The sequence below is a fragment of the Fringilla coelebs genome (genome assembly GCF_963513975.1).
Source record: "Fringilla coelebs genome assembly, chromosome: 3".
Taxonomy (NCBI): domain Eukaryota; kingdom Metazoa; phylum Chordata; class Aves; order Passeriformes; family Fringillidae; genus Fringilla; species Fringilla coelebs.
The window spans coordinates 76,389,539-76,408,996 of record NC_140030.1 but is presented as its reverse complement, the minus strand read 5'-3'; the positions used below and the strand labels follow the sequence as shown (position 1 = coordinate 76,408,996).

Sequence of the window (19,458 nt, the reverse complement as noted above, 5' to 3'; positions counted from 1 at the left end):
CCAATAAAAAAATGTCTTTGCAAGTTCCGAATGTATTCTTTTCTTCACTGGGTCTAATTTTTCAAGGTCTGGCTGGATCATGATGAAGTTTTCTTTCATCCTTTATTTTTTCTCTCTACAACAGGAGCTGAGGCTGGAATGTAAGTCCAAGTTAATGAAGCAGCCTCGAAGCTGAGGAGGAAGAGAATAAACTGCAGCTCTGAGGCACAGACCATTGGAGATTCCTCTTTCAAACCCTGCCTTTGCCACTGGAGTTATTTGATTTGGGAACAAGATAAGAATTCACAATATCTGATTTGTAGAAATAACCTGGAGGAAGGAAAAACAGTCAGAACTACTAATTTCAGATATAATTTTCAGCTCTCAGTTTTCTAAAAATCTTTCTCATGTCTAACAGCATTAAGCAAGTAACAAATACAGATTTTGGGGAAGTTGTGCACCGACTGACAAATGCATCTCCAAATAGCCCAAAGTTCAGCACTTCTTTTTCTGTCAATACTCCGTGACCAGGAAAGGTTTGGAGCATAATTTTCTTCCAGCAATCTATCTTCTCCCTTTCTCTCTCTCCCTGTTTTTTTTTTCCTAGTAAGAAATAGACCTGGAAATTCATTGCTGATTTCCCAGGAGTGTTATTCATGCCAGTTTATTTATGTATTTATTATTCAAGTGCAAACTATTGCAGTTCCTTGTGGTAAACTGCAAATCAAATTGATAGAGGCAGAGGGCTGGCTGTCACACCAAGTGCCAATGCTACTGCCCCTAAGTGATGAGGTGTGAGGACAATTCAGCCTCCTTGGTGCCCAGGTCTGCCCAGCCCTTGGCTAGAGCTGGAAAAAACAAGTATGCCTTCACCAGGATTTAATTGTACAGCAGGACATTTAATACAACTATGTTTTAACATGTGAGTGTAGTAGTTTATTGTAGTTAAGTGCTGGAACTGCAGATAGGAGAAATATATATTAAGGCTCATAAGAAAGGAGCAATTTCAACTTGGAATGTGGTCAATTGCAAAACTAAAAGATGTCTCTAATGTAGCACTTTTTTCTAGGCTTCCTTCTTCTTATTCCTGATTTTTCATGACCATTTCTCATAATTTATTCACATCCATGTACACAGTCCTTTGTTACTGTGTGAAAAACCTACAAAAAGGCAGTTCACTGATTATATAGAGGAAAAAGTGAAATTCCTGTCAATGCTTAAAGAAATCAAATCTAAGAGTTGCCATTTTGCTTTATTGACTTAGTATTGTTCCCTTTCATAACAAAGGATAAAAATGTGAGTTTGAAATCGTTGTGTTCCTTTGTGTGGTATCTTGATTTCCATGCAGATATGCTGATTTACACTAGCAGAACTCCTAATTGCTCATTGGAATGCCATCTTCCTATGTCATCTTGGTAGAGACATAATGTTCCTGTATTTTTTTATGTGACCTTGTCTCATCTGCAAAGCTCAAATTTCATTGCCACTCTGGGAAAGGTTACTGGTGAGAAATGTTTGAGCCTTAAATGGATTCTTAAATTTGAACAGGACCCCTTTTTTATGTGTTTTATAGAAAACCACGCTTAGATCTAAATACCTCGGAAACTTGAGAAGGTTCAAACTTGATTTAGGCTGAATTGTGCAACTTCAATCTATTTCAAGTACATAAATAATTCTGTGTGCAAAGAGTGTAAATCCACATGTACATGTGGATTTACATGTACATGAGAAAGATTTTTAGAAAAATGAGAGATGAAAATTATATCTGAAATGTACACACAGAGGCACAACATATGTATGTTGATACATAACCGCACAAATGTACATGTCTCGTTTTAGTCTCACACTTGGAAATAATAAGTGACATATATCTTTCACTGGAATTCTGTCAATGTTTACTCTACTTCCTTAAAGAGAATTCAAATTTTAAAAGTTTTAAAATAATTTTTTTTTTTTGAGTAGCTAAATAATTACTGATGGGAGAAAAACCAAAACCAAACCAAAACAAAGGAATTTCACTTTTTTGGAAAATTTCTCTCATTGGCCATAGACTAGATTTTAGCCATAACTGTAAGTAGGGTATTTTAAATGTTTATTAGTTCCTTATCATTGTTCTATATAGAGGTCAATACAGATTTTAGTTTGAGTAGGACCATGAAAAGGAGACAGCCCTCTTTATATGGCTGATACAAAGTAAATGAATTTTGGAAGGGTGAAGTAGTGATTGGTCAGCAGAGGGAAAGGATGTTGTGTGGGATGGATGGCAAACCAGGGAATCAAAATGTGGAAATGAAGTAGACATAGAACCATTCTGGTTGTTTTGGAGAAAATCACTGTCTGACTCCTGGTTCTGCAGAAACAAAGACAGGGTGGCCTGGATTCTAATCCTTTTTTACCAGCAAATCTGGTCTTCAGGATAGTTTGCATAACCCATTCCAGCTTTGGCTCATGTCTGTTCTGAATAAGCAGTTAAGCAGTTTGGGTATTTTTCAGTTCCCTGTGGGCTGGCAGAGAAAAGATATGCAGCACAGAGGACTGAAGGAGAGGATTTGTTTAACTTTTGCTGGCCTGCATGGATGCACCTACCTGAAGGCAGCAGCATTCAGCCACCCTCATTCCCAGTACCAAGTAGAACGTGCTGGTCTCACAGACAGAAAATGTTTGGTGCTCAGTGCTTCAAACACCTGTTTACAGAGGTTTATATAATTTAGGAGCATAATGGAGCTGTCTGCTAAAAACTTGGGGTGCTCTGAACTTGGTGCTGGTTCCAGCTTGGCAGGAATGGCTCCAGTGGGCTCAGGAAAAACAGAGAAAGCAGTCAAGTGTAATATCCCTCCCCAAACCCTTATTTATGAGCTGGTGCTAAACCTCAGCTGTACTGCAGATTCTTCCTATGTGAGTGTCCAAATGTGTCGTTAGCAAACCAAATCACAGGAGCCAAATTTCATCAGCAGGTTTGTGGCTGAAGCAGTTTTTTACGTGTGTAATGTTTTCCACATGGATGTGACTTTAGAACAGGACATAAGACATTAAAAGGGAGAAAAATCAAACTTTGACTTAAGTTTGCCTCACCTATGAACATATATAAGTTAAAAAAAAAAATGATTGAACTGTTGAGAAAGTGCAAGGCTTGTGTTCCTCAGTGGGCAAAGACAAATATTTGGTTAATACCAGCATTCCAAGGACCTGGACAAGACTTAGTCCTTTGGTGCAAAGTGCCCTGCAAATCCAAGGTATGAGACAGCTCCTGTCTCCAGGAATTTGCCTTCTCTGCTCATAACCTGTGAGGAGGGAGGATATCCTGCCTGAGGCATTGCAAGCGGCTGACTGGAAAGCTGAAAGCAGAACCCAGTTCTCCAGTCCAGTGCCTTGCATGATGAGCTTCACTCTGGATGGGTTACTGTTTTCCCACAGCAGGGCTCTGCTGCACTAATTGGGATTAGGTCCCCATTGCACTTAATGCTTCCTGAGCACAGAGGAGGAAGCAAATTCTGCCATGAAAAGCTCGACAGTTGTAGCTGCTTAATTGATGGGGTTATTTTAAATCCAGTCACTTAAATTGCTACGGTCACCCTTTATTATAGCCTAGGCAATTTTATTTCAAGTTAGCTTTAATCAATTAGGAATTGATTTTAGCTAAGTCAGTATAAGAACATCTGATCTGGTTTAACAAAATTGGTTTTAGAGAAGTGAAATGGGTGCAGATTCAGCATGAGCCCAAAGAAGGCTTGCTTTCTCTTTTTGCCTGCTAATGATCAGGTACAAGATATCCCAGTAAAACCCCAGATCCTGCGCAGCTTCAGCAGATCCTATCCCAATCTTAAGCCCTGGCAAAATAAAACATACAGAAAGGCAGATAATGATGGTTGCCTTAATGAAGGACTCTCCTCAGCAACTTGCACATGTGTGCACAAGCACATCCTCGTCCTGACTGCGCTGGTCAGTGGAGGAGCTTGGGGAGCAGCAGGTGACATGCAAGTGAAGAACTTGCTAACTCTGCCTCCCCAGGCTGCTGCCTCCCAGGCCACTGAGGCAGCAAACCATCTTGGTCTTCCACTGTGTGCTTTTAACACATTTGTTTTCAGCCAGCTTAGTGTTTTGAAGAGGTTTGCAACGATGGGATGCTGAGCTGGAGGTATGGTGAGGAAAGTGGCTGGGAGAAGGTGGAGGTAGGAAGAGGAAGCAGCAGTTCTGCTTCTTGGCAGAAGTGTGGCACTATACTGTGAAAATGGAAATCCCAGGAGAATTGAGAATTATCAATAGAGCATTTGAGCTTTCACAGTTTCTAACGATGTCTTGCCTTCAGGGCTATGAAACATTTGCAAGGTTTTATGACACTTTTGAAGCTTATTTCTCCAAATGACTATTCTGATATTTTTACCATATTGTAAATAGATACTATGCTTAAAAAAAACACCCCTATCTCGTTCTCTTCAATTTGCTGCTGTTTTTATCATGATTTTTATGAGTTCTTATATAGAAACTCTTTATCACTGAATGTTGGAATCTTTCGATTCTGTTCTCATAAAGGGTAAGAATAAAGCTATTGTAGTCAAGGACCCACTATTTCTGGTACTATCAGAAAAAAAAAGCAGTATTGCTGCCTAGGACTTGTTTACTTTGTGCCAGAGCCATTCCCATCCTTGACTTCTTCTGTAGGTACAAGTAGTGTTAATGAGGTGTTAATGGGTATGGAGGCGTCGAAGACACAGATTTGCCTTTGATCAGTCGGTGTTATTTCCCTTTTTTTCTTCCTTTTTTTTTTTTTCCCCTAACCTCGAAAAGCTGTTTGCACTATGAAAGCCTTCTGACTTAACAGAAATTTTTCCAGGAGCTGAAAGAACTTCTGAAAACAATGTCTAGTGAAACTCCCACTGACTGCAGTGGGGTCAGTACTGCTCCTTTGATTTCAATTGTTTGAAGAGCAAAAACATACTCCCAAGTGTTTGCCTACATGCAGTGTTCATACTGCTTTAAATATAGGCTTGAAACTAGTGTATTGAAAGCAGTGTATAAACCCTAGCACAATGCAATCGTGCTACTATCAGGAATTTTTGCTGATCTTGTTTGATCCCACAAATGCAGATCAGACCACAGTCTTTCCCTATCTGTATTAGTATAATAACTACCATGTTTTGGGTTTTTTTAATGCACACTAAGGAGTTAACTTGGCACAGAGACTGGGTGTGTTAGTTTCTTGGTTTATAATTATTAACACACATGAAAAAATGAAAGCAAGACATTTAAAGCGAGAAAGCTCCAGAAGATAGAAAAACTATGCTCTCATCTTATTGATGTGGGCTTCCTTATCCTGTTGCCTTTGTTATCTCTCTTATTCACTCCTGCTGACTTAAAGCAGCATCACCTCCTGTTTATCTGAGTCTCATGAAAAAAACAATTGATTGGGGTGTGTGTGTGGCTTTCATACAGCAAACACGTCCAAAGTGAAGTTGAAAAGGTTCAGTGCTCACGTCTCCTTCCCCAGACTCTCTAGGCATCCACCTGGGACTCTGAGGCCTGGCACAATCATATATTGGAGTGGAAGACTGCGTGGGTTTCTGCATATGTCTCTGCTGGGACATCCTGTTTGCTGCAGTCCCGCCTTACCAGCGGCCAAGAACAGACTCTATTGCCCCAGGTGCTGCCCAGCCAAGCCAGCAGACAGGTCCTGCTCTCTGCACAGCAGCCTGAGCCCTGCTGTTGGCCTGGGCACACGCAGCAGAAGGGAGACGTGGAGCTCACAGCGGGAGAGAGCAGCACGGTCACAGCAGCCAGTGTGCTGGCACTGAGAGTGGTGGAGGGCTGAACATGGGAGGTTTCCCGAGAAAAGAAGCTGAAATGGAAAAGGAGGGAAAGTGAAGTGAGAAAGAGAAGCTGGGGGAGATGTATGCTCCAAGAAAACTGTGATGCAGGCTGGAGGAAGCAGCCCACTAGCACAAATTGACAGCCCAGTCAAAACTGTGTGAAAGGCTCCAGGAGCAGCTGGAGGCTCCCAGTGATGATGGCTCTGTAGTTTTCCCTCCTGGCTCTCTACCTTTCCCTCCTGGTTGGGTCTCATTCAAAATTCAACTTTCTCCCACAGGCCACATGGCAGGAAGGGGAATCAGGCTTGAAACACGGAGAATTGATTTAAAACAGCCAAGCTGGGCTCCTGTTCCAAAATCCTACTTTAGAGGATTTCTGTCTCTCCCTTGTAACTATAGAAAACCCTGGTATGATTATCCTTGCCAAACTTCAGTCAACCTTTGGAAGCGCTTCTCTTCCTCCTTTCTCCTAACTCCAAAAATGAGGTAGAGGGGTAGGAGAGGTGGCTCACTGCCTAAAGCTATGTCCAGGGGTTCTAAAGATGTAGAGAAGCTGGAGGCCTGGGTCCCAGGCCCCTGGGTCCAGAGGTTTCTGCCTTATCTGCCTGTAAGGAATCCAGTTCTGCCTGTTGTGTTTGGAAGAACACAACAACTCCTAAAAATAGGAAAGGGAAAGTGTAAACACACTAGCAAAGGAGAGGCATAGCAAACTAAGCTCATCTCTGTGTAAAACTCTTATTTATAGGGTTTGTTCCCGGAACTAAAGCAAGCTTGCAGCAGCAGAGGTAAATCATGTGGCCCTGGAAGCATTTGCTCTTTCCTACATAAGCAACAGCTTCTACTTCTTCCTCCCCCACCCCGGTTTATGTTTTGCTGTCCCAGTTGGAGTTTAATGTGCTTTGCAGTTTCCTCTATTTTTCTTTTCGAGTGTGTTTTGATTTTTTCATGTTGAAGTCTCTGCTGACAAAAGGTGTCAGCCCATTTAACAGCTGCTGGGAGACAAGTGCTCCCTGGATACAGACAGCATGGCAGCGTGGGAGGCCAGACGAGGCATCCATCGGGCAGGCAAGCACCATGTGTCCTTGGCCTCTGAGTCCATTTTCCCCTTCAGCTGGATGCTTAGAGCGCATAGTGGACGATGCTGATTTTTGGAATGGGAGCTTAGTGTTTTGGATGTGAAAGCATGCTGTTTGTTTTCACACCTGAAAGCTCTTCAAGGAGAGATCCGAGATCTCTCCTTTTATGCGCATACATTGAACTTTCTTTGACTAGCTTCAGACTATTTTTTTTTTACCACATATGGTGATTGCTTCCAATGTGTGCTTATAGAAACTGGAGACATTTACATTCCTAGTTTAGGGAAGACTTGACAGATATTTGATTTGAGTTGGTTTGTTATTCCTAGTTCTGGCTTATTGCAACCACAGTGCCTACTGCTGTATCTCTATTGATTGCAGACAGACATCCTGAGGGATAACACTGTCTTCCCTTTCATTTAAAAAGGAGAAAAAAAGGCATGTCTCCAGCCCTAGTACTTGTGAAGACAGACACAAATACCTAATGCAGACTGTTTGATGAGACTGAAAGGGTGTCACTATGAGTTCTAAAACGTCATCATTTATTCACCCTGACTTCTCTGTCATTCACCAAGGTACCCACAACACTAATGTGCAACACCGTGCTGAAAAGGCTGCAGAAGAAGAGTACCTGCAATTTTTTGGGTTAAACTAGCAGGAGAGTGCTGAAGTGAAACCCTGAAGGACCCTCAAGCTGAATTCAAAACTCTGCCAACTCTATGGCAAAATTTCGTCTGACACCCCCTACTCATATTCCCTTATTTCTGTCCAGGCAGGAAAGTTCCATTTGACCCCTGGTTTTAGCAATTTTGGGATAGTTTCCTTGAGCCTTATCCAAAGAAGAAACGAAAATTGGTTTATATTTGCATGTCTAGAGCACAAGAGTCCCTGGGAGTTTCTCTGGCAGCCCAGATGCTTTTCCTACTAGAAACAGGCCCTGACCATGTCCCATTGTGGCAGTAGACCAGGGGCGAAGGACAAGTATGGTTATCTTCCTTCTGTCATCATAGAAACTTAATCAAAGAGTCTGGTCCAGTTCTTCAGCTTTGCCTTCTCTTGCCTGACATGCCTGGGCTGCTGTTCTGACTTTCCCTTAAGACACTGCAGGGTTTGCCTGCTCTGAAGGTGAAGGCAGCTTGCACACTTAGCACAGGTGAGTAACCCAGAGTTTACCTCTGGCCTCTCTGTTGCACGTTGCCCAAGCGTTTGTGGGGGTCTCTGATGTATTGCCCCATGCCTCCTCATTTAAAGCCAGCATGGCCAAGTTCTCAAAAACATCAAAGATTCCCAAAAATGCAGGACTCTGTCTCACAGGATGAGAAGACAGTCAGTCTTCAGCTTTTTTTCTAACCTCTTTCCTACAGCTCCTAGAAAATGAGGCTAGGAGAAATGGTAAACATCATACTCCAAGCCCTAAATATAAAAATTTGCTGTGGTACAAATCTTTCAGAGCAACATGTTTGCTCTATTTCATTTAATGAATTGATCTGATGGCTTGTGCTCCTGTGAAGCTGCTTCCTTTTGCTCATTTAGTTTTCCTTCCTCCCCCCTAGCCCCAGAATTTAGACCCTTCTCATCACACTACCTGTCTATTGGAAGGAGATCTCCGCTCATTCCTGCCAAATGAGAGAAAATCACAGTCTGTGCTGAGCAGCAGTAAAAGAGCAGTGCTGCTGCCTGGAATTACATCAGGAGCTCCTTCCGTATTAGAGCGTGCAAGTGCTACAGCAGGGAAACAAGTAGCTGAGCCTGTTCAAAAGCCTATGAATTCTTTCTTGCATTAAGTTAATTAGTGAGAAATGAAACAAGAAGCTGGTGCGTGAAAGAAAAGGATTAGGTATCCTGTATCTTAGTAGCTCAGTGGAATTGCAAGGAAAAGGGATCCAACTCATCAGTGATGAGAAGTGTTTTATCCTTGTTTCAGTTTTGAGCAAAATTCGCTGTGTTTTACCTGCTGATGGACAGAGAACATTCAGCTGCTGAGGCAAACATGATAACAGATAATCTAGGAAAATTTGTGTGAACAGCCAGCGCTCAAGCACAGTCCTGTCTGAACCATGTTCTACTGGCTGAGTAGCACCATCTAATTCCCTTCTGCTCTCACTCTAACTGGCTGATTCAGGGCGTAGGAAACTCAGAAATGAACACACTCTCTCCTCCCCAGCACTTAGCAGCACCAGGAAAATATGGCAAACAGATGGGAGCCAATGTATCATCCAAATGAAATCCCACCCCTCATGAAAATGTGCCAGCTGAAGAGGAGACAGGATTCTTATTGGTGTCCTTTGCCATAGATAGCAAATGTGAATCTTTTGGCTCAAAGATAGCAGTGAGTGCTTTGCTTTTTTCCTCCTTTGGGTGCTTGTCATCTTGGCCAGGTGGTCTTTGAAGCTTGGGACATGCAGAAGCATGAGACTTTCCAGAGAAAGCTCCAGATGCCCTTGGCAAACTTGTTTCTCCTAAATCCTCCTTTCCTGCTGTGTCTGTGGCTGGGGCTGAAATTTTCACAGAAAAACTAGCAGGATAGTTAAGAAAAATCTGACAAGCTCTTGAGCTGTATTTTCTGTGGACAAGATGTACTTCCATCTGGAGTTGGGGTGGCAGCTTTTCCTTGCCTTGCTGACAGACTTCATGTTGTCATGAGCAGAACTTGCTTTTAATGGGTACTGGGATCCCTTTCCCCTTCATGTGTTTCAGTTGTGACATTTGGAAATATTACTCAGGAAATCTCTCGCCATCTGGGTCTCCAGCAGCCTCAACACCTGCACCACTGATGCACCCTGGCCTCTCTCAAGAGTAAGCCCATCTCTTCCCCTGCAGCTGTCCCCTTCAGATCCTCTGCCTCAGTCTGTCAGCAGAGTCACCAACAGAAACCATCTTATGGATCCTGTTCTGTCCTTTTTCCAGCCTATAAACTTGACAGGAGACTTCTCTATTTGCTCAGTTTCCATTATTTGCCACAAAGTGAAGAACCTTCCTGCAACATTTGAGGAGGCACAGATTTACCTGGAAGTCTCCCTACCTGCTCATAGGGAGCAAGATGTCACTTATCTTTAAAACTCACAAGACAAGTATTTCTTCAGTCTGAGTTTTGAAGGGGGCAGCTTAGGGCTGCCTCTCTCCCTTCTCAGCCACAGTGCAGCCTCACTATGCCCATACAAAAGGCTCTTAGCCTCAGCTCCAGGATCACCTCTGCTTTGCTGAGCATCTCCATCAGCAGCAGACAGCCTCCTGAACAGTCCTCTTCCTCTACTTCATCCCCTGCCAGTTCAGGTGAGGGTGGCCAGGAGGATGTTTGTCTGTCACCTCTGGAACAGCACTGCTGATCTCTTCTCAGGGCTGATGGTGAAGCTGAGGTCACCCCACAGGGCACAACTGCACACTGATGCACCACGGCTCACCTGCTGGCAGCGAGCAGCCTGCTGGCACCTTCACTCACTCTGGGAGCTTCCTGGTCTAGCTGAGCTCTGAAGGGCTTATCTGCTCCAAAATAAAGCTGGCAGGGGACTGGCAGGAAGTCTTGACTAGCTGTGCTCCTTGATCTGCACTCAGGGTCCCAAGCAGGGTAAGCTGACAGACTGAAGTGGTAGGTGGCTATGTGCAATTTTCAATGTTATGCATGTTCATAATTATATGTACTGTACTTTATATATGTATACAGTTACATATATAAAATATTTGTGTAAAATACTGAGGAGAGCTATGAGCATATCACTCAGAAACCATCCAAATTATAACACCACAGCAGAAAGCTGGATCAGCTCTACTGAAGCCAATGGAACAATGAATCAGATTAATGTGCCATTTTCCTTGGGTAAGGAAAGATATTTACATGAAGTACAGCATTTCAAAATGGTCAAGGGTGCTTTTAAGTCTGTGAAACATTGTTGTTTAAATATATGAGTAAAATTTCCTTTCATAGCTGGTAAGACAGTTGCTAGGGAGTTTACTAGCATGAGTGGTCTTTTCCAAATTAATTTTACACTTTAATTAGAATAAGTACTGTACTGCTAGAAGACAGAGAGAATATGGAAAGAGCATTAAGTTCATTCCAGTTCTAGATTTCACAGGTAGGTATCATATATTGAAAGGCGGACATATTTTGGGAGTCCTAAGCACTGCTAGCAATTCCATCTAGCTAGTGAGTTTATGTAAAATCATTGACCTTGATCTGAGGATAGACCTCTTTAACACAATCAATACAGGTGCAATCAGATAAGAACATTCTACTGTTTTATTAAAGTGCATCTAATTCAAAACTCAATAACTCTCACAAATCCTTAATCAGAGAAGACATCCTGGGAGGTATTTAGGTGAGTGATCTTATAACTCTTGCTCTCTCCTTGTTAGGATGGCATTTTACAAATAGACATGTCTGTTTCCTCCTTACCCTCCCTGCCATAATTCTTTCACTATACAGTTGTGTTGATTATCACGCATTTATCAAGTATTTTTGCCCTCATTTATCTAGAGAGACTGAGTCAAGTGACAGCTTCTCTTTACCCTGTCCCCCTGCATCAGTGTGGCCAAGCATACAAATGCAAATGTGGCTGGCCTGCTGGCAGGCTGGGTCCTGTGCTCTAGTCCTTGGCTTAGATGTGTGGCTCTACAGGAGGTGCAGTGTTAATGCAGGCTCTCTAGCTCAGGGTGGCCGGGGATAATGAAAGAAAACAGTCCATGTGCAGCATTATGTGATAGCTTAAGCAGAATGAAAGCCAAAGGCAATGACTGTATTTTTAGAAATTATTTTAGATCAAAATGATGCATACCGAATAAGAGAAAATAACCACATGGCAGAGAGCTCTGAGAGCACTGCTTACAGTGAGGTAATTATTATTTTTTCCAGGTGATGCTCAGCATGTTCCTCGATAATGCAAAACAAATTGTAATTTGGAGCAATTGAGCTGAAGGCAGATTCCTTTTTCAGTCATTTAAGTTCGTACATGGCAGATAGACCCCTGGTTCCCTGCATTACACAAAACAGCACTTAGCCAGTCCATAGAATAAAATAAGAAAAAAAAATCAAATTGGTTTGTAACAGTGTACAGCATAGAGAGGCTCAAGAGACTGTAGCACTGCAACAGTCTCCTTAACACACATGTCCAGTGAAAAGATAGGATGTCTTGATTGTGACTCCTCACAGTCAGGAAAATACCAGTTTGATTCTGATCCCTTTACTCCCTCAGACTTGAACCTTGAACTTTTATTCCAATAACTATATATTAGTTATTCTAATAACTTCTTCCTCAGTCTATTTCTACCTCAGGTGTTTTAAGAGCTAAGTTATTTGTTCAAGATGATGCCTACAAAGGACAAAACTACCAAGTTCCAATTCCCGCATGCACAAACACACCAAGATCTGTGCTTTCCAGGAGAAGAATTCTGTGTCTCCTTTTCCAGGTGGGCAAAAGTAATATCTCCTGTGGTAGAAACAGGATTTGAAAGGGGGTGGACTGACCTAGTTGGCTGTGTTCTGCTCAAGTTCTGCTATCTGGGAAAAACTCAATTATCATCTTTCTCTAGCAAGGAATGTGGCCTGGGTCATCCTCTTCTGTTCTAGGGAGACAGACTGAGGGTGAGAGTGGCGAACACCAGAGATTCAGGCAACCCTCCTGAAACTGGTTTGGTGATGCTCCTACAGCTGGTGGCAGCAGAAGGAAAGAGTTGATCCTTCCTGGCCAGCCAACACAGTAGCAATTGCCATCACAGTTGTCCTGGCCTTCCCTTCTGTTCTCACCAAGAGCATGAATTTCCAGGGCTCTGGCGCAGGCAAAGCAGCGCTCGCAGTTACTTTGCTGTTTCTGGCTGCCTATTAAATTAGATGGCTTTCTGCTTGGCTGGTGCTTCATCCCCACAATTTCCTCTGCTCTCCATGTCCAGGAGTGTGCTTGCTCCATGTAGTGATGATGATTCAGTGCTTCCTGAGGCACTTCTATACCTCTCAGATACCCCATGATGCTGTGTTGTCCTAGCTTGGGTCCTGAGGTCACTGCAGCGTTAGCACTGCACAGTGTGAGACCCAGTCACTTCATCATTAGCATCATCTTCTCCAAAATGCTGAGGGGATTTATCAGATTTCACACAACTAGAAATAAACTACTGATGTAAGTGCTATGTATTTGTGCTGGGTTTTTTTCTGGTGTTTTGGTTGTTTGTTTGTTTTATATTACTGAGCTTTTGATTACCTCAAAAATCTCTTTAAAACACAGTTTTGAAAGAAGATGTGCTGGACAGTGGAATGGTTAAATGCAAAGGCATGCTAAGTATCTTGGCCTTTGCCACAAAAAGCATTGCTGATTCAAGACATTGCATAAAAGCTTCTGCTGCACTGCAATCTCTCAGTAGTTACTCTAGCTAGCCTTTTCACTCTCCTTCTGCAAGACTAAATAATACCCTCTTTTTATTTTTGTAATCAGAATTTATGTCATATAATCTCTGACACACTTTTTGTGTCTTTCAACTTTGATAAGTGCAGTGGAACAGAAATAAAATTAAAATTTATCTCTGCACACTTCTGTGTGCTGGGCCTACAGTTCAAAAGCAACATTATTTTGGAGAGCTTAGCGAGGGGGAGATGCTTGTGATGAAGAGTTAAAAAGGAAAATGCTATTTCTTAATGCTAAAGGGAGAAACAACTGTGAAAGAGACTGAAAAACCGTCCAGATGCTGCATTATATCCACAATGATATGTAACTATTCTGTATTAATGAAATAAAGCCATAGGCTCTGGGTAAGTTTGTACTTTTCACTGATGTGTTGGGCTCTAAAGGATTCCCACCCCCAATGGAAAATAAGGATACAAGAGATTAATTAAAAACTGGAGCTTGAGAAGCACAAGACTTTAAACTCTTCTTCTACTTAATGGAATTTGCTGTGGTGCTAAAATAGTATTCCCCCCTGTTATTCTGACATGAAAAACATTAGTGAATATTTGATTTTATCGTGGAACAAATTATGGTAATAATGAGTCTTTGAGAGAAAAAAAAATGCTCAAAATGGTAGAATCTCATTTAAAATGTGCATGTGTAAAATAGAGCAGATACACAAAGTGTTGTGTTACTGTGTTAAGAGACTGTTATTTTATGAGCTGCATGCCCTTTCAGCATAGTGCTCAACATGTACCATTTGCCTGTCTCAACCCCACTCTTACTGAAAACTCCTTTCTTTATATAATTTGGGCATTGGGACTGTATGAACTGCCAGGTTTCAGCTCCTACTCAGCAGTCTAAAACTGCAAATTCAGGTATCAGTGGGCAGAAAACTCTCCTTATCTTTCCAACTGATTCTCAGACATGATGGCATCAAAGACTGATCACTTCCAGTCAAAATGTGAACAGCCAAGCAACCATTTATGCTGGATTTGTTAAATTTATTAATTTAATTTGTACTTACTGTTACAAGAATGAACTCCAGACAAGAAAGTCAGGAAGAAACACCGGAGATGAATGGACTTAGAAAGATTATTTTAAATTTTTTTTTTTTTTTGGCTACAAATACACCCATTACTGAAGTGGGTGCTGTCAAGAGAAATGCCTCCTGCTACCTTTTGTTCTTAATGTTGCACTAATTTTAGAAAAGTTGATAAGAAAACAGCTTCATCTACTTGAGGATGAGATGACTAAGCTTCCAAAATCCTGTTCTGGTAAGGAGACTCTCTATAGCCTATATCTTTACAGTAGTTCTTTTGACCTCCCTTTGATTTTTTTCCTTGGTAAAATGAAAATACCCTCTACTTGCAAGATTTATTAACAGGAATATGTCAATGAAGATAAGAGGCACTTTGGTGCATGCTGGAATCAACAGGAAAATTTTCAGTAATTCCAGTAGGTCGGGTCACACTGTCAGTATGGGTAGCTGTAAAATAAGTTTTCTTGTCCAAATGAGACCAGTGGATTACTTGGTATATCCTCTGGGAAGCAAAGAGGTGGTTGTCCTGTCATATCTTCTTGGGAGCAATGGCTTCAAGGTTTAATGGGAAGTTTCCTCATTCTAGAGGAATGTGCTGAATTTATATTCTCAATACATTGGAATACATCTCTCTTCAGCAGAGCCTGCCCACACTTCAGAGTGTCCTGGCCCTTTTAGGTGTCTGTGAGTATGGCTCCAGGAAGGTGTATGTGGCAGGGGTGGGGGGAGAGATGCTTTTTGACCCCATAAACTCTTTGTCATAATGCCTTTATCAGAGGACATTTCCAGAAAACTCCAAGGTGACCCTGGCTCAGCCTTTGCAAATTTCTGTGTGCATTTTCAGCTATTTTTCTTTTGCTGGCTATTAATGAAGATTCCCAGATTCCTTGAAGTTTGTAGCTCAAAAAAACCCTTAAAAACAAAAACAAAAACAAAAAAATCACTGAGTTTTTCATCAGCATGAGAGGATAATTTTGTTTTTCTGTCTTTAAAATCAGAAGTATGTCTGTGTCTTGAATGGCTTGGGTCACATAGTTAAACACACATGTAGACATTACAGCAGGGATACAATTTTCCTGCAAATGTTATTAAGGTGACTTTTGCTTTATTTTGTGAGCCAGAGATTCTCAATGTTACTAACTTAATGACAAATTAATGGGAACGATGAATGTCAAATGAAAGATCTTTTTGTTATAGCTGGGTTGTCTTATTTTTATAAAAGCATCTAAAAAATAAAAACAAACCAGGGTATAAGTATATGTTCCTTTCCTCAGAATGAATCATATAAGCCCTTTGCACTCTGTTGAGTGATTAAATGAAAATGACTTGGGCCAGTGAAGATGTGAAATGGATTTTTGTCACTGAGCAAGCCTATTGAAATGACTCTGTTTCACAGAGCCAGCAGCATGATGTTTAAATGGAGTTTGTTTTGGGGCATGGGGCACTCTGGGGCAGGTTTGCTCACATTAGCTACACACAAATGTAGGCTAAAGAAAACAATAAATGTGAGCTGTCAGAAGATCTTATTAAAAATTTGCAGAAGATCTTACTCTTAAATAGGATGGAGGAAGGAAATATCTCACAATCAAAGGCTTCACTATCTTCATGGTTCGCCTTGTCCCAGTCTAAAATGTAGGACACTTTTAATATAATCTCACTGTATAATGTAATCAGACTGTCTGAGGGATATCTTATGCTACTCTGATAGTCAACAATCAAGTCTGGTCAAGGACAGTCAAATTGTTTTATTGCACATAGCTTGGCAAGGGCTAAGGAAAAACGTGTATGAATTTAATGGCTCAAGGCTTTTATTACTTTCCCAATAGGTGATTTTAAAAATGTACTTCCTTGCCTTCATGTCAAATGCAAAGTAAAATGGATAGCCTTAAAAATCATAAGTTGGAGAGAGAAAGAGAAAGAATAGCATTCCCCAGATGTAAGCCTGCAAGTTCAGCCTGCAAAGAGGACCTGAAGCCCAGCAAAGAATGTCCTGGAAGACTCAGGACAGCTGTAAAGGGTGACACTGCAGGACACATGTGAATTCATGAGCAACAGACCTGATATCAGAGGACAGGCTCATGGAAATTTCAGTAACCACACAACTGAGGAAAGACTCCTGCTTTGCTGCTCTAGAGGTACTATAGATGTCCTGTCTACCTCATTTAACCTTCCTTTAATGGAAAGAAGTCCACAGGGAATGAATCAGAAAAACAAGGGATTTGCATGATTCATGTATGAGAATGAGAACAAATATTTGATTTGGGAGAGAAGTAATTCTATGGAACTGAAATTTTTTTCCCTAAATGATCATCAGATTGAGGATACAAGAAGCAATCCAGAATTAGTTTTTTCCCTTTGATTACAAGGCCCAGGTTACAATGTCAGTGAAGTGAAACTTGAGTAAGTGATTTAATCTTTATTAAAATTCTCCTAGCACAATAGAACTGGAAATATTGCTGATACAGATTTGGAAATAGTTATACACTGACCAATATACTGCACTTCTAAAGCATTTGTAAATGTTCTCTCTCTTGTATGTCGGGCAGCCAGAGCAATTTTTTTGTCAACCCACAGCAGTGCCCCCAAGTGTAGAGCTTATTTTGTAGATTTGAGATGGTAAAGAGCATGACTAGCTGGACTACAGCTACCCAAAGTACAGCTTAAACAGGAGGTCATAGCTGGTGTGCAGCAACTCTTGCCTATGTGCTACAGAGTCTCTGTCAACTGAGAACAACCAAATTTGATTTTAGTTTGTGTCACAAAAAGGCACAGCACTGGTGCCCAGCCTCAGACAAGATTTGCCATTGAGTCAGCATTGGTCAAAAAGGCAGAGCTCCTGCAGTTTGAACATGACCTGCAAAAACAACCCAGCTTTTCAAAAGAAAGTTTGGGCTTTGACCAAACCCTGTGAATCTTGTAAAACTTGACAGGATCGTGTTGAAAAGGCTTTAATGCAGGATTTTGGGGAAGTGACCTTTGATTTCAGAATGTTCACAGGCACGTGAGGTAGGTTGGCTGACTTCTGTCAGGAGATATGTCCTGGAGGCACTGCTAGAGATATTTCTTCTAGTGGAAACAGACATGAACACTGAAGATTAATTTGTAGTCCAATTTTTTTTTTCTAGATTATCTCTGACTTTTATCATGAGCTCAACATCGTTCATATGGTCTTCATAAATTTATACTGCACAGTTAAAGTTCTTTGAGGAGTTTAAGTTTAAAGCAGAATTGAAATATTTTAAAGCACTTTATAATGACATATTGGAAGCACAGCAAACCCTTTGATAGCCTAAATGGATGGAAGCATCCTAGAGTACAAATGAGTTAGAGATTATTTCATGGCACCTTGTGCAGGCTTGGGGAATTCTACATGTTTGAAATAGTTCCACAGCACAAGCAGTCTGCTGGACAGTAGAAATGTCTCTCTTCACTTCCCAAAATGAGTGTTTAGGGGAAGGAATTTTTCTTCCTTTGCTGTCCTCCCCATTGCAGCCTTTTTATTATCAAAGAAGTTGAAGAAGTTGTAGGACACTCCTCTGTGTACTGCAAGTTATGGAAAACATGTCATAATAAGAATTCAGAACGCAGGAAAAAGACTGGTTCACATTTAAAAGACTGTAGACTAAAAATGGCTAAATGCAGCTGGCCACAGGAAGAGGGTTTAGGATGATGAATCTGCTGAGACAAGTGACCAAAATGTCCAAAATGTCCCATGGTAGTTAGAGAAAGGAAAACTTTCTATGTCCTAAGATTCCCAGTTGAAATTAAAGCAGGACTTGGAAGCAGGTTTGCATCTTTTGTTTGAAAGTACAACTTGAACTAAACAGGGTATTTTTAGAATCAAAAAGAACCTCTATATGGTGTCATTGCTGGAGAATCTTCAATTGTCCTCCACTCTTTTTATTTCTAAGAGAAAGGACAGCAGGACTGGGGATTCCAGTATCATTCAGATGTCTCCTCTTCCTCCAAATGATCAGCAAAAGCTGAAACTGATATTTCCCCTAGGGAATGATTTTTTTATTTATGTATTTATTATTATGTCTGTAGAAGAAATATGTGCAATACCTTTTACCTTTCCCAGTACTTCCTTGGATTGGAACCGAGTACATCCTCTTGCAGAGACTCCAAGCTGAGAAAGTCCATGTGCTGCTGAGATTTTGGAACATTGTGATGGATTCACTTTTATGGTGGGTTAGCTTTGGCAAACATCCAAATTTCCATCCAGCTGCTCACTCATAACCCCTCTCCATGGGGCATGGGGAGAAAATAGGGTAAGAAAGCTCATTGGTCAACATAAAGTCAGGGCAATTGCTCACCAGGTACTGTTGTAGGCAATACAGACTTGGAGAAAGTTAATTCAATTTATTGCCACTTAGAATAGAATCTGGCAGTAAGACATAAAGAAACACAAAGATTTATCCTCCCATCCCCTTCCCTTCTCTTCCCTCCCCTCCCTTCTCCTCCCCAGACTGTAGATGGTCCCCAGGTGGTGCTGGGGGCAGTTGTGGTCAGCTTGTAGAGGTTTGGTGATTTCTCTCTCCTGCTCTTTTCCTCTCACACTTTTTCTGTGCTTTCATGTGGATTGTCCTTCCAGTCTGCAGTCCCTAAGGAAATATCCATTGCTTCCTGGGCACTCCATGGGCTACAGTTCCTTCAGGGGTACCTGCTCCACTCTGACCTTGATGTTCCCTCTGCTGTTTCTCATTCCTTTTAGTTCTCCTCTCTCTCTGTGTTACCTTTTCACAGAGGCACCACTCATGAACTTCTCTGTGTCCTGCATGGGTCTGGTGGAGCCAGCTGGAGCTGGATGTGTCTGCCACGGGTCAGCTCCTCATCTCTTGGCTCAGACTCATCCCTGTAGTCCTGCCTCTGCCAACAACTTGCTGTGGACACTCAACACAACTTTGAAGTTAGGTAAGTGGGGCGAATGTTTGTCTGTTCTGACCAGTTAGCTTTGGAAAATGAACAGTTTTGCTCACTGCACTGTGACTAGACTTGACTGTGACAAGACTCCTTTAGGATAGACAGGAGAGCTTTTTGTGCTACTGGTAACTAGATCTAATTGTTTTAACTCTCCCGTTCAAATTAAAGCATGCAGTGACTCACCCAGCCTGCACCCCTTGTCCTACTGTGTTCCAGGAGAGCTTTTGTTTGTCCTGCAGCCATGGGGATTTGGGCAGGTGGCACATAGC

General features: G+C 41.6%; 1 long non-coding RNA gene across 3 annotated transcripts in view; it reads left to right on the top strand.

Moving 5' to 3' along the window:
- LOC311152365 overlaps nt 1-19,458 on the top strand; it is a 45,336-nt gene that overhangs the window by 17,457 nt on the left and 8,421 nt on the right. Inside the window, exons 3-5 of one of the 3 annotated variants that reach the window (XR_014616059.1) lie at nt 125-1,031; nt 1,203-12,259; nt 19,013-19,180. This is a non-coding gene — a long non-coding RNA (uncharacterized lncRNA). Of the gene's footprint in view, nt 1-124; nt 1,032-1,202; nt 19,181-19,458 lie in introns of all 3 variants that reach the window. The other 2 variants (XR_014616060.1, XR_014616061.1) reach the window with 2 other exon arrangements.